At 42.7% G+C, this 13,685-nt stretch overlaps 1 protein-coding gene across 1 annotated transcript in view; it reads left to right on the forward strand.

Annotated features, from left to right (window-relative positions):
* Positions 1-6,386: 6,386 nt before the first annotated feature.
* NEDD9 (neural precursor cell expressed, developmentally down-regulated 9) overlaps positions 6,387-13,685 on the forward strand; it is a 176,139-nt gene continuing 168,840 nt past the window's right edge. Inside the window, exon 1 of the mRNA XM_081145756.1 lies at positions 6,387-6,575. The gene's annotated coding sequence lies outside the window, so the exon portion shown is untranslated. The remainder of the gene's footprint in view (positions 6,576-13,685) is intronic.

Consider the following 13,685-nt stretch of genomic DNA (forward strand, 5'->3'; position numbering starts at 1 on the left):
TCCAACAAAAATATATCCCAGAGGAGTGAACGAACTAGAACAGATTTTTAGGAGTAGAGATCTTAGTACTTTTTATCATGTCTTTATTCATCAAATATTTGTTGGATACCGTAACTGTTCTCAAATGTTCACATGCACAAGAATACCTGGGAGGGGAGGGTTCTACTCCCCAAAGAAACTGATTCAGCAATTCCAGGGTAGAGTGTCAGGATCTATATATAACTAGCCTCTTAGGTGATTCTGAAGAAAGGCCTCTGCAGACCACTTTGTAAAAGGTTTCATTTGGTCCCCAAAATGAATCATCAGTAGTTTCCGTCATCAGGAGCTTTGAAGTCCAAGGGAGGGAGACACATTATTGTGATATTATATGATCAATATAGTAATGCAAGTCCTGGTGACAGGGGAGGGAGGAAAAGATACTCTGTCTAGGGGAGTGCAGTCTTGAAAAACATTGCCGAAAAGAGAAGGAAAGGTCTTCTAGGCAGGGAAATGGCCTTTCCAAGGCCACGATTATGAGAAGTCATAGAATATTAGGGAGCAGTGAGTGGTTCAGGATGGTGGGAAGGTGAAGGGCACTCTAAGGATGGGCAAGCCTGAGAGAATCTAAGAAGATAACATAGATCTCCATTAACTAACAAAGTCATTTCAGCTTCATTTTGTAAGCAGTAGGGAGTTGGTGGAAGTCTTTAAGTAGACAGTGACATGAAGATATTTAAAATTTGTCTATGAGAATATCTAGTGTCGTGTTGATATTCATTCAGCTAGTATCTCCCGAGGACCAGCCCTGTGCCCAGCAGTGTGTTAAGTATTAGAGGTTAGGAGAGAACTGTCACAGTTAGAAATTATGACAGTCCAAGCAATGAAAGCTGAAACGAAGGTAGTGGCAGGAGGTATATACAATGGGAACTGAGTGGGTCAACAAGATTTGAGATTTAATTAAAAACAAAACAAAAAAAGAACAAACAGGATTTTGTGACATTAAATTTAAGAAGCAAGGAAAAGAAGGTTTGCAATGTTTGGGGCAGGGAGAATGCTGCCCACTGAGTGTCCCCACCCCAATTCATACATTGAAGCTTAATCCCCAATTTGATCGTATTAGGAGATGGGGCTTTGGGGAGGTAATTAGGCCAGGAGAATGGAGCTTTCATGAACTGGATCAGCGCCCTAAAAACAAGAGAGACTCTCCCCTTGTAAGAGCACAGTAAGACCATGGCCATCAGCAAACCAGGAAGAGAGTTGTCACCAGAAGGTGATTATGCTGGCAGCCCATACTCAGACGTCCAGCCTCCAGAACTGTGAGAAATAAATGCTGCTTAAGCCACCCAGGTCATGGTGTTTCGTTAGAGCCAGAACTAAGACAGAGACTAAGTGTATGATAATTATGTTAATGGAGAGTTCAGGAGGCAAAGGCTCGTCCCAGACTTAAATGGGAGTAGGTGATCCCAACCAGAGAGCAGTAGAGTGAGGGTGTGTGGGTCCAACGGCAAACATGCGTAGCAGTAGGTGGAGGGAGGGTCGTGAACCATGAAGGAGGTAAATCAAGGCTGAGTGGGCCCACCGAAGAAAGAAAGAAGGGATCTGAGAGGAAAGAAGTGACCAGTCACCTTCAATGAACAGAGGGAAAGACTTTGGAAGGTTATTGGTTTCATCGTCTAGGCTGCCATGGCGATATTAACAGGGACAGCTTCCTCGGAGAGCTGTGGCGGGAGCCAGGCGTCAGAACGGAAGACGCGCAGTAAGAAGGGGACGGTGTGGGGGTGGAGGCACAGATGGAGACTACTCTCTCAGGAGAGCTGGGCATGAGAGGAAGAAGAGGGGAGGGGGCAAAGTAAGAGGTTAGATGGAGCCAAGGGACTGGGATTTAGGGCTTCCATGAATATGTGGACACAAGGCTTCTGCTCATATAATAAGAAAAGTTGTGGTGAAAACTGAGCAAGGATCAGTTGTGTTCCCTTTTTATATTTCTATTGTCTTTGAGTAAAATAATTATATAAAATCCAAAGGAAAGACACACATAGTGCTGAGGTTTTTAATTACTGGGAATCGGTAAAAAAAAAAATCCCTGATCCTTAAAGTAGTAATCTCTTGACATGGGATAGTGAAACAGAGGCTGCTCTGAGAATCAGGAGGAAAATGTTTAAGGAAGAAGAAAGATACTCAGCCACTGTAGAGAGAAAAGTGGCTGTAAATGATCCCAGCACCTGGCGGTCCCCACCTGGGACGGGAGTCATTGTCAGGATCAGCACGCATACCTAGAGAGAGGCATGATTCAACTTGATTTTTTGGTTAAGCGATTGTATAGGCAAAAGGAAAATCCAGAAAAATTGCTTTATCAAATAATAATGGGCCGTTAACAGTTGATTGGGAGCATTTACTCAGAAGCAAACCAGTTGGAGGTAAATCACATTTTTGTATATTTAGAAAAGTCAGGTAAACTACGGAGTCTAATCTCCTCAACCATCAAAAGCAGCCATGTAGTTTTATTTTTTACATTCCCGTGAATGGCGTGTTGTTTTCAAATTGCTACTTCATGTGAAACCAGAACAGCAGTTTATATAGTTCCCTCAGAAACCGAGTGCACTACAAAGGTTTCAGTCTCAAGTTCTGTCTAAGCACAGGCACGCTCAGGGGTGAGACTGCACAAGTGCACAATTGCAAACTGACATTTATATAAATGCCTAGAAAATGTCTTGGAAGAACCATCCCAAACTGATAGTAAGGGTTCACTGTGGGCACAGCAGGGGAGGAAACTGAAATTAGGGCTGATGGTCAAAAGGCACTTAAGTTTTACCTGCAGTGTTAGTTGTTTACAATATAGATTTATTAGTTGTAGATTTAATAAATTAATTTTTTAAATTATTTTAAAAAGTCATCATCAACAAGATTTTTCCAGTTAGTTTTTGGGAAGTCAAGGATGGCTGTCATTCAGTATAGGGACAGGTTAACAGGATATAAGCAAGGGAGAAATCAGTGCTTGGTGCTTGCCAGGTGCTTAAATGTAATGAATGCTTTCAATAAATCAGAATCTTTTAAATTTCCCATCAGGTCTCAAAAATAATTCAACCTTTCTTCCTTTGCTCTTCTAGGTAATGATGTTTCTTCAAACAGCTGTTCTGTGAGCTAAAAGAATGGTTTTATCTTTGCAAAGGTTATTTACCTCCTAATGATACACATAAAAAAAATGGTAGCTATTGCTATTATTAATCCAGTGGTAATGCTTGAAGCTATCATGCACATGACTGAAGAATGAATAGAGAATGAGGACCAGGATGGATGGAAGAGTGGAATTCTCACACATGAGAGATGCTAACAGAGCTCACATCAGCAGCCCTTACCCTCGGCCTGGCAAGAGGAGAACGGTGGGCTCAGGGGAGCTTGCAGGTACACAGTAGTTATTTAATGGACAAATGAGCTGGATCTTTTTGAGCTCTGATTTATTCAACTAAAAATTAAAACCACAAAACCAACTCCCATTCCCAAGCAGAGATGAGGCATGTGTTATAACACTAGACAACTTTGCTCTTAAAACTTTCCAGACCAACTCTTGAGCATATTCATTTAAATTCCTCAGTGGGCAGCCGATTCCCTATAGCTAATACTTTCTTCAATTGTGGATGGAAAAGAGTCAAGCAAATGGAATAAAAAACATACACACACACACACACACACAAATGCACACACAACTTGGCCATGGATTTTTTTTAACTTTCTCTCTCCTCATTTCTCCCTCCCCCACCCCTTAGCCTCCACTCCATACAACAGTCACTTCCTGGACCAAACATTCATGACAAATTCAAAACAGTTGCCTGGGGTTTGGCTACTGCTTAACAGGTAGTTATAAACCATTCTGTGGTGCTAACCAAGGTTCCAGCTAACTGGGATGGCATGAAGAGTTAATTAAAGCTGTCAAGAAGACTGTTTAAAGATGAGAGTGTAAACACAGCCTTTATTGGATAGAGTGATTAGAAATTACAGTTGTTTGTTTTTTGTCAGAACCATCTGCGGTTTGTCAAAATTTTGACACATGGCATAACCTGCCACTAATCAAAAAGAAGAAAACAAACCAAAAAAAAAAAAAAAAAGAAGGAAGGAAGATGAAAATAATCTAAGACTCTAAGTAGGAAAACAGACACAGAAAACCTCCACCTTTCCAAGTGGGAAAAAATATTTAATTTGTTTTTCTGATCTGCTTTTGGACAGAGCCTGAGCTCCTTAGTTTGCCTTGACAAAAGGGCCCTCTCTCCATTCTGAACTCAACAGTGGAAGGTCCAGGCAGCTCCAAGCAAGAAAAAAAGCCATGAGGGTGTAGATGAAAGAACAGAGCTTATTCTAATCAAGTTGCCAAGCTCAAGGACTTGATTTATTTTATTTTTAAATTTTATTTTATGTTTTCCATCACTATTTATCCCCTCTATGCCCTCTTCCACCTCCAGGCCTCCTACCCCTGCAATCACCATACTGTGTCCATGTCCATGAGTTCTCTCTTTTTTTTTCTTTTTTGCTCAATCCCTCTACCCTTCCCCCAGTACTCCCCCACCCAAGCTGTCTGCCTGCTCTCTATCTATGTGTCTGTCTCTATTTTGCTTGGGAGTTCAGTTTGTTCATTAAATTCCACATATGAGTGAAATCATATGGTACTTGTCTTTCTCTGACTGTCTTATTTCACTTAGCATACTATTTAAATGAAGCCCAAGTTCAGCTTTTTTGGTATATCTAGAGTAGCCTTGACTTATGGAGATAATTCAGTGATATTAATCTTCTAGTTATACTATATAACTGTAAATTATTTTTTCTAAAATTGACACATTTAAAATTATACTGCTTAAACATCTAATGAAGAACTTAATGCCTTAGCTGATTAGTATAATAGGGAATGAATAGAGGAATATTTTGAAAAATATATGTACTGTCTATATCACTCTTCTACCTCTATCAGTTTATTACAAATACTCTGCACTATAAAATAAAAACTTGGGGAAAAGATAATTCTACCCCAAATCTGGAATAGTTCTTGATACATACATAGCATGTACTCTAGAGTGTTTTTTAAGGAGAGGGAGAGATAAAGGTTAAAACTAGAGTAACTTGATATTTTTACCATGAATATTGCTAATTACACTTAATGCAATATAGGCATGATGATTAATGTAAACGTTCTTTTACTGATGTATTTATAAGTCCCAATTGCACAAGGCATTGGCCTGAGTGTTTGCTTCTTTGTTTAAACCTGGCATCTGCTTATGGGCAGAGTACTCCTTAGCATGATGTAGGCGAGCTCAATATTTTAAAATAAATGGCATGAATCTGAATTTCAGAGAAGTCTTACTGCAAATTAAAATAAAATAGCAAATCAGAAGTCACAAGAGTGCAACGCAAGAGGAGTATAAAGATGAGGGGAGCACAGGGACAACCCTTTCCTGGTCCCAGTGTTGGAGCAGAAAGGAGCAGGGGCATCAGGTACCACTGGGTCATTTTAGGAGCATCCGTTGTTCATGACATCTCCTCTTTTCTCAACCCTCTATGCCCCCAAATAATTTTCTAGGTACCAGTAAGTCATGGGAAGTAGGGAAGGGAAGGAAAAAAAGCAAAGGACTAAGCTTATAATAATATCACTTGCCACTGATAATAATAGCAAATATTTATATACCGCTTACTTATTTATGTGTGCCAGGCTCTCTTTCAGAGCTTTACATATACTGCGTTATCTAATTCTCACAACAGTCCTATGATTATTCCCATTTTGCAGATGAGAAAGCTAAGGCGCTGAAATGTCAAAAGTGCTTAAAGGGTAGAGGTAGTTCAAACCTGGGCTCTTAGCCTCAGAGCATATCCACTTGTCTGTTACTCAAAAGTACAGCCAGAAAAACACAAAGGCTTGGGACTAAGTGACTTTCTGACTCCCTTCCACATACTCAAATCTAGGTTTCCATATCGCATTCTAAATAGGAGAGTCTCCATCTGTGCACCTACACCTAGAAGGGTGCCTAACACAGAAACAGCTCAACGCATACTTGTAAAATGGAAGGATGTTTTGTGTTGATTTATAGTGGAACTCTGGAACATACTGAGTCCATAAAACCACAAACATCCAATTTGGTTGCCCTTAAAATAGACTAATTTTTGCCTCAATACAGCCTAGAAAGAAGCTAATGCCCCTTAGAAAGTACACTCCACAGTTTTATTGCAATAATTTAAAGATCACTTATCTTTTTCAAAATAGCAAACCGTATAGATTCTAACTAGTTTCTTACCTGTCCCTAAACTACAAACCGCCCACCGGGTACCAGAAGTTCTGACAGAGAAAAAAAGGAGAGGCTTAGAGAGGAAACGAACTGAGACAACATCACTTCACAGCAACCGGAAGGAAAAACACACAGGCTTACGCCACTCGCAGGCTGCATGTGTGGTTGCTCAGGAGGGAAATGCTTGCAGCTGCCTTTAGAAGCAAGTCTGGTGGCTGCAGCAAGAGAAACATGATCATGAGACAGGACTGAGCTGCCACCTCCTGCCTGCTGCCCGGAGAGAGGGCAAGGACGCCAGGGAGCCCAGAGGAGCCACCAATGCTTCTGCCCTGGGTGAGTCCTCAAACACTGGCTGTGACCTGAGGGGAGGGGTGGGGGAGATCACTCAGACTCTGACTTCCTGAGCTGGTGTGAGACATCTGGTGGTGTTCCCCGCCGTTAACACCCCTTAAATGGAGGTGGGAAGGGCTCGAGATGCCCCAAAGGAGAAATCGCGATTCCAAGTCTCCTTCAAGGTCACCTGGTGGCACTGGTTTTAATGCAACCTAAAGCCTACGTGATTCTATTTTTTAAAATCATCCTGGGTAGGTGCTTCCTGGTGTTTAAAGTAGATGGCTCCTCCCTCTTCTTACCGCCGTCCTCAGAGAGCTTACCTGTGATAACCTTGAGCTTTTACTTTTCCTAAAATATCTCAGTACTTCAGAGTGTGGGCTGTCACACTTTATGATGGATTAGAGTCACTAAGAATGCCATATTCAGCCTCTCTGGGAATGACTCCTGGGGGTCAAGAAACAGTGATTGAGAATTGAACTCAGTGTGTGCCCCAGCTCTGCAGAGAACTGGTCATCAGCATCCTCTCTAAGGGGTGGGGACAGATTACACTTGTTCTGCCTGTCTACACTGGGCCACACCAACAGCCCCATTCATACTTTTCTCTATATTTATTAATTCATTTAACTCATTCATTCGTGCAGTTGCCTTCTTCCACAAAAGGATTTGAGGCCACCTTTTCATCTTTCTGAAATGACTTCAAAATAAAGGACACATGCAACTTTAAAGGGAGAAGCTATTCTAAAAGGTTTATACGGTAGTTCCTCCCATCTGTGGTTTCACTTTCTGGGGTTTCAGCTACTTGGCCATCAATCACGGTCTGAAAATATTAAATGGAAACTTCCGGAAATAAACAATTCCTAAGTTTATATTATGCACCATTCTGAGTAGAATGATGACATCTCGCACTGTCCTGCTCCATCCTGCACGGGACGTGAGTCAGCTCTCTGCCCAGTGTGTCCGCACTGTATACACTCTTCACCTGTTAGCCCGTGGTCACTTAGTAACCGGCTCAGTTATCAGATCAACTGTCATGGCATCGTGATGCTTGTGTTCAAGGAAACCTTATTTTACTTAATAATGGCCCCAAAGCACAAGAATAGTGATGGGGCAATTCAGATCTGCCACAGAGAAGGTGTATAGTGAGTCCTTTAAGTGAAAAGGTGAGCTCAGTAAAATAAGATATTTTGAGAGAGACCACATTCACATAACTTCTTTTTTTACAGTATATTGTTATAATTGTTCTGTTTTATTACTGGTTATTTTTGTTAATTTCTTACTGTGCCTAATTTACAGATTAAACTTTTTCATAGGTACGCATGTATAGTAAAATCATAATTTATATAAGATTCAATACTATCGGAGGCTTAAGGCAATTTTGGAAGGTTGTCTCCTGTGGATAAGGGGCGTCTGCTGCATGTCGTTTAAGGCTGTGTGGGGATGGGCGAGCAGTCTTTCCCCTGCACTAGTGACGGGAGGTGGGAGGGGTGCCCCAGTGCTTTGACCCCTGCCCCAGGAGCCCCTCCTTCCCCCAGAAGCTGGTTCCCACCCAGAAGTGAGTGTGAAGAGCAGCGTCCATGACAGGCCCTGGGAACAGGCCAGGCAGTTTCCTACTTGTTTCTGCTTCCTCCCAAGCTCGGTTATTTTCAAAGACGCTCCCTTTCTAAGGATGGGGTGGAGTGGAGCAGCGGAAAGGGAAGGACGTGAAATCAGGTTTGAGTTAGCGCTCCGCCATTTCTTGTTAATTAATTTAGCAACCATGTGGTGAGTATCCATTGTGTGGAGGGCACTTTTAATCAAAACTTGCATAAGTTGAAGCAAAACTGACATTGCCCCATCCCCCCCCAATTACAGTCCAGGGGAGAGGCAGACATTAATTAATAAGTACACAGACGTGATGAGGCCCAGAACGTGCTCGGGGGCAATCTAATCCCATCAGGGAGGAGGGGAGGCTTCTGTAAGGAAGATGGATGTGAGAACTGAAAAGCCACAGGAGTTCGCAGGCAAAGGCCTGGCTGATGCTCCAGACAGAACAGTCTACCATATGCCCTAGGGAGGGAGGCCACAGAATATTCCAGCGCGATTAAGGCCAGTGGCCAGAGGGAAGAGGGGAGTAGCTCAGGGTGAGCTCAAAGGGACAGCACTAAAAAGGCTGCTGGTTCTCAAAGGGTGAAGACGCTAGAGGTGCTGTGATCTGACCTGTGTTTCTAAGGAATCCCTTCTGATACAGTATGGAGACCGGACGGGAGAGGTGTTGCCTGTAGACAGACAGGGAGACCAGTTAAATCAATAAAGTCAGCCACGCAAGGAGGTCCCTGGGAGTACAGACAAGATAAGAGTGGTGACAGTGGAGATAGAATATACAACAAGGAATTAGCTTAGAAAGGAAAATCAACAGGACTTGGTGGTGGGTGCAAAGCAGAGCAAGGGGGAAGTGTCAGAAGCGGTCCTCCGTTTCCTAGATTGGGCATCCAAATGGATGCTGATGCCTCCTGCCAGCCCCGGGACTGTAAAGCTGGTGGAGACCCAGCTGGAACTGATGATTCTGGAGGGCCTGGCAGGCATCCAAAGGCAGATGTCAGCCAAGCAGTTGATGTTGCCCAACACCTGGACTGCTGAGCAGAGGTCTGGGTATCCTTGGCATATAGATGGTAATTGAAGCCATGAGTACAGGTGATACATACAGTCATGCGACGCTTCATGATGGGGATGTGTCCTGAGAAATGTGTCATTAGGCAATTTTGTCATTGTGCGAACACTGAGGGGCCATCACAAACAAAACAACATGAAATTAAATTGAGCACAGGAGAAAATAATACAATCAAGAGACGCTGCAAACAGCAGATGTATGAGGCTACTTTACAGCAAATTTTTTAATAAGTAGAAAGAGTACACTCTAAAATAATGATAAAAGGTACAGTATAGCAAGCACATAAACCAGAAACATAGCCATTTACTTTCATCAAGTAGTACATAATTGCATGTGCTATACTTTTATACGACTGGCAACATAGTAGGTGTGTCTACGCCAGCGTCACCACAGACACTTGAGTGATACGTTTTGCTTGGATAACATCACGGCCACATCATCACTAGAGAGGGGAAGCTTAGAATTGAACCTCGAGAAATCCTAATGTTTAAATAGAGGTACAGGAGGATGAGTTCTTCAAGAAGGCTAGGATGGCTTCCTGCGAAGTTAAATACAAAATTACTATACAACCCACCAACACCTCCTAGTCCTAAATCAGAAAGAATTGAAAATGGGGACTCAAGTAAGTACATGTACTTGCATTTTCATAGCAGCAGTATTCACAGTAGCCAAAAGGTGGAAAGAGCTTCAGTGTCCATCCACAGATGAATGGATAAATACATTGTGGTGTATCCATACAATAGAATTTTATTCAGCCACAGAAAAGAATGAGACACTAATACATGCTGCAACATTGAGAAGCCTCAAAAGCATTGTGCTAAGTGAAAGAACCCAGGCACAAAAAGTATATGATTCTGTTTATATAAACTATCCAGAAGAGGCAAATCGATAGAGAGAATGCAGCTTGACGGTTGCCAGGGGCTGGTAGGGGTGGAAATGGGAAGCATCTGCCTAATGGGTATGGAGCTTCCTCTTGGGGGCGATAAAAATGTTTTGAAACTTGATAAAGGTGGGGATTGCGCAGCATTGGGAATATGTTGAATATCAAAGAACTGCTCTCTTTAAAATGGCTAATGTGTGTTATGTCAATTTCACTTCAATATTAAAAAAAAAAAAAAAAAAGGAAGAAGACTGGGAAGGTATAGCCAGAGGTGAAGAAGAGTACAGAGTGTGTGACTTTGGTCAAATGCTACAATTCCTGGTGCTTCTCCTCTGTATGAAAATAAGGGAGCCGGGCCAGGCATGGCTCAGCAGTTGAGCGTCGACCTAGGATCCAGGTGATCGGGGTTCGATTCCCTGTCAGGGCACATGCCCGGGTTGCGGGCTCGATCAATGGCTCTCTCATCATTGATGTTTTTATCTCTCTCTCTCCCTCTCCTTTCCTCTCTCTGAAATCAATAAAGATATATTTTTTAAAAAAGGGAAATAGCTATCTTGAGGGCTGTGGTAAAGATTAAATGCAATCATTTGTTTAAGTATCTAGCAGAGAAGGGTATAATAGAAGCAGGCAGTGTCCTACCTACATCTTTCAGGCCTCATCGGGACCGGGCTGGCTCCTAACAGCCTGAATCAGGACCTGAGATCTTTCTCTCAGCCTGGCAGGACCACTGTCATTGCCCAATGGCAAAAAGAAATGCCCAGGAATGAACTCTCCAGTGGGCCAGATGTCTCCCAGCTCCCTCAGGTGTGAGTGCAGTAACTCTAAGACCCACATTTTGCCTTTTCCCAAAGTTTCCACATGGGCTTAAGTTCCAGTTGCCCACAGTAGTAGCTGGCTGGATAATGTGCCCTTTATGGCTTCCCTTTCCTCCCTTTTCACTGCCCCCGCCTCCACTCCCCACCAAGGTGTCCTAGGATCTTTTTTTAAACACTGAATCCTGCATCAGGGTTGGCTTCTGGAGGAACTCAAGGCAAGACCACCTGCTACACAGGCTGCGGGTACTCAGGTTGTTTCAATGAGCAACCTTTGTTCTCCAATGACCAACTCTCTTTGACCTTAGGTGTCTGCGTTTTGATATCCCTCATATCCACTTCAAGGCCATATGGGGATGGTCCTCCTCCTGCCCTCTGAGGCCCCTTGGAGAAAGGACCCAGGTTACCTACTACAGGGAGGGCTCCTTCAGACTCAACATGCTCTTCAAGAAACTGCACCTCATGAAGACACTCCTGCCTCACATCCTACTACACTCGCCTTTCCTTCTGCTTATCTGTCTCCCTACAACTCATTTGATCGAAATTTCCAAAGTGTGGACACAATGATAATTTTATAAGGTACACAATACACGGATGTGTTATTAAATCACATCGAGTCTCTAGACTTTGTCGCAGAGTTTGAAACCTTTTTCATTTCACTCTTTTGATCCTCTGATTTAGGCCTGATCTTAACATCCTCAAACCATTGTCTTTTACCTTTTTAACAAAGAGAAAGTGGACTTCAGGCTATGGGCCATCAGTAGACAGTGGTAGCTAGCTAAAAGGGAATAGCATGGTTTTGGTTTTCTGCATTTATTTTTCATGACTATCTTCTGGTAACCGCAATGGCACTGGTGTTTTATTTGCAAGAGTGGTATAAAAGAGTGTTTGTTTTTAAATACAAATGTTTTTAAGTTAAAAAAAAAAAAAGGTGAGTCAATTTACAGAAAAAAGAATATTTCTGACTGTGCTGGCAGCGCCCCTGACGTGGTGAATGCTGGCAGGTAAAAGTGAAGGAGAAGATGGGCAGAGCCCCATGAGAGCTGTTGGAGGGCATGGCTGTGTCTTACTCACCCGGGGCCTGTCCGGTGGGGCCGTAGGGCCAGGAATGACGGGGACTTCCTGGGTCGGGGGTGTCAAAGCTACTCTTGCTTGTTGCAGGCCTTTTTGGTCGTTCAAATAAATAACTTCACTGCCCACATTGATTCCCTAATACCCAGGCAGCGCTAGTATAGGCAAAAATTAACACACCATGAAGTTTCATTATAAGGTAGTTCTAGCCATGAGGAAAAATACTGGGGGTTTAGAAGTCAATTGGCAATGGCGAAATGAGGAGACAGGTGGAGGTGTCACTGCATCTACATTGCTTTTCACATTCTCTTCAGATAGAAGGTTGGTTAACAGAGACCTATAACCCAATTAACTTTAGATCTACTTTCTATAAGCACTTGTTCTTCCTCAAGCACCGCCCCCTCCACTTTCCAAGGAAGGTGATAATGAAGGGTTAATAACCCAGGTAAATTTCAATTTAGAAATTTTTTTTAAATATTGTGAAACATTTCATACTACAAAGAGGTATGTATAATGTATATATATATTCTAAACAATAATGGAAGCAATAAACATGTTCATCTACTGACCCTTACCAACCCTTGTGCCTGCTGCATGCCCCTAACCAATTGTGTCCATCTGCACCCATGCCTCCCACAAAGGGAACTGCAGCCTTAAACTGTTAGCCACATTCCCTTACTTCTCTTTTTATATTGGTCTCATATGTCTATATATATACATATATGCATTTGTGTATATGAAATTTTTATATATTTACATGTAAATTAATTTATATATGTTATGTACATATGCAGTTTATTTTGCCTGTTTGGGAAATTTTAACGAATGTAATCATACCATATTTATTTTTCCATAACTGGCTCTCAGGCTCAACATTATTTTGGAGGGTTATCCATGTCGATGTCAATTAGCATTGATGGCTCATTTCCATTGCATTCTATTGTGTGGACATATGACCATCTATCATTTCTATCAATTGACAGCGCTAGGTAACTGACAAAGATGAAGGCTCAGAATATAATTTCAGGAAGGCACAGTGCCCCCCACATTTCTCTCTCTCTCATGATGTACAAAATACTACCAGCACAGGCATGAAGCTTGGCCTTGGGTTAGAAACAGATTTTAACGGGGGATAAGAGGTGAATGAATTAGGAACCTGAGGGCCAGAAAAAAAATCAAGGGAGGGAAGGGGCCTGAAACAGAGACAAGGACAGGATATAACTCACTTCTGGAGATAAAACTGGGATGAAAAACTGTGCCGACCACACGCACATGCAGGAAGGCTTTCTCCCTCGCAGCCCACTTCCCCTGCCACGTACACCCCCGGCAGAAGGGCCTCTATGACAACTCTTTACGAAAGCATCCTCCCCCAGATGAGCACATGGGCGCCGCCAGGGCGCATCACTTTGCTGGATCCAGAAGAGAACCACATGTCACACCAAAGAGGCTTCCCACCGATATATTTTTAGATTCATCTTTTCCTTACACTATATGGGACTAATTAGCACCACACAGTCATCAAATGGTACAGTGTTTGTGAACCTTTTGTAACCTTTTGACTAGTTTCCATGACTGAAATCCCCCACCCACAGTCTCTCTGTAAAGAGTGGAAATATTTAGAGGAAGTGATACCATCAGCCACTCAGCCTCACCATGGGAAGGATTTTCCCCCAAGAGCTCATGGTAAGCCGGGGCCTCAC

This window comes from Miniopterus schreibersii, assembly GCF_964146895.1.
Source record: "Miniopterus schreibersii genome assembly, chromosome: 8".
Lineage (NCBI taxonomy): Eukaryota > Metazoa > Chordata > Mammalia > Chiroptera > Miniopteridae > Miniopterus > Miniopterus schreibersii.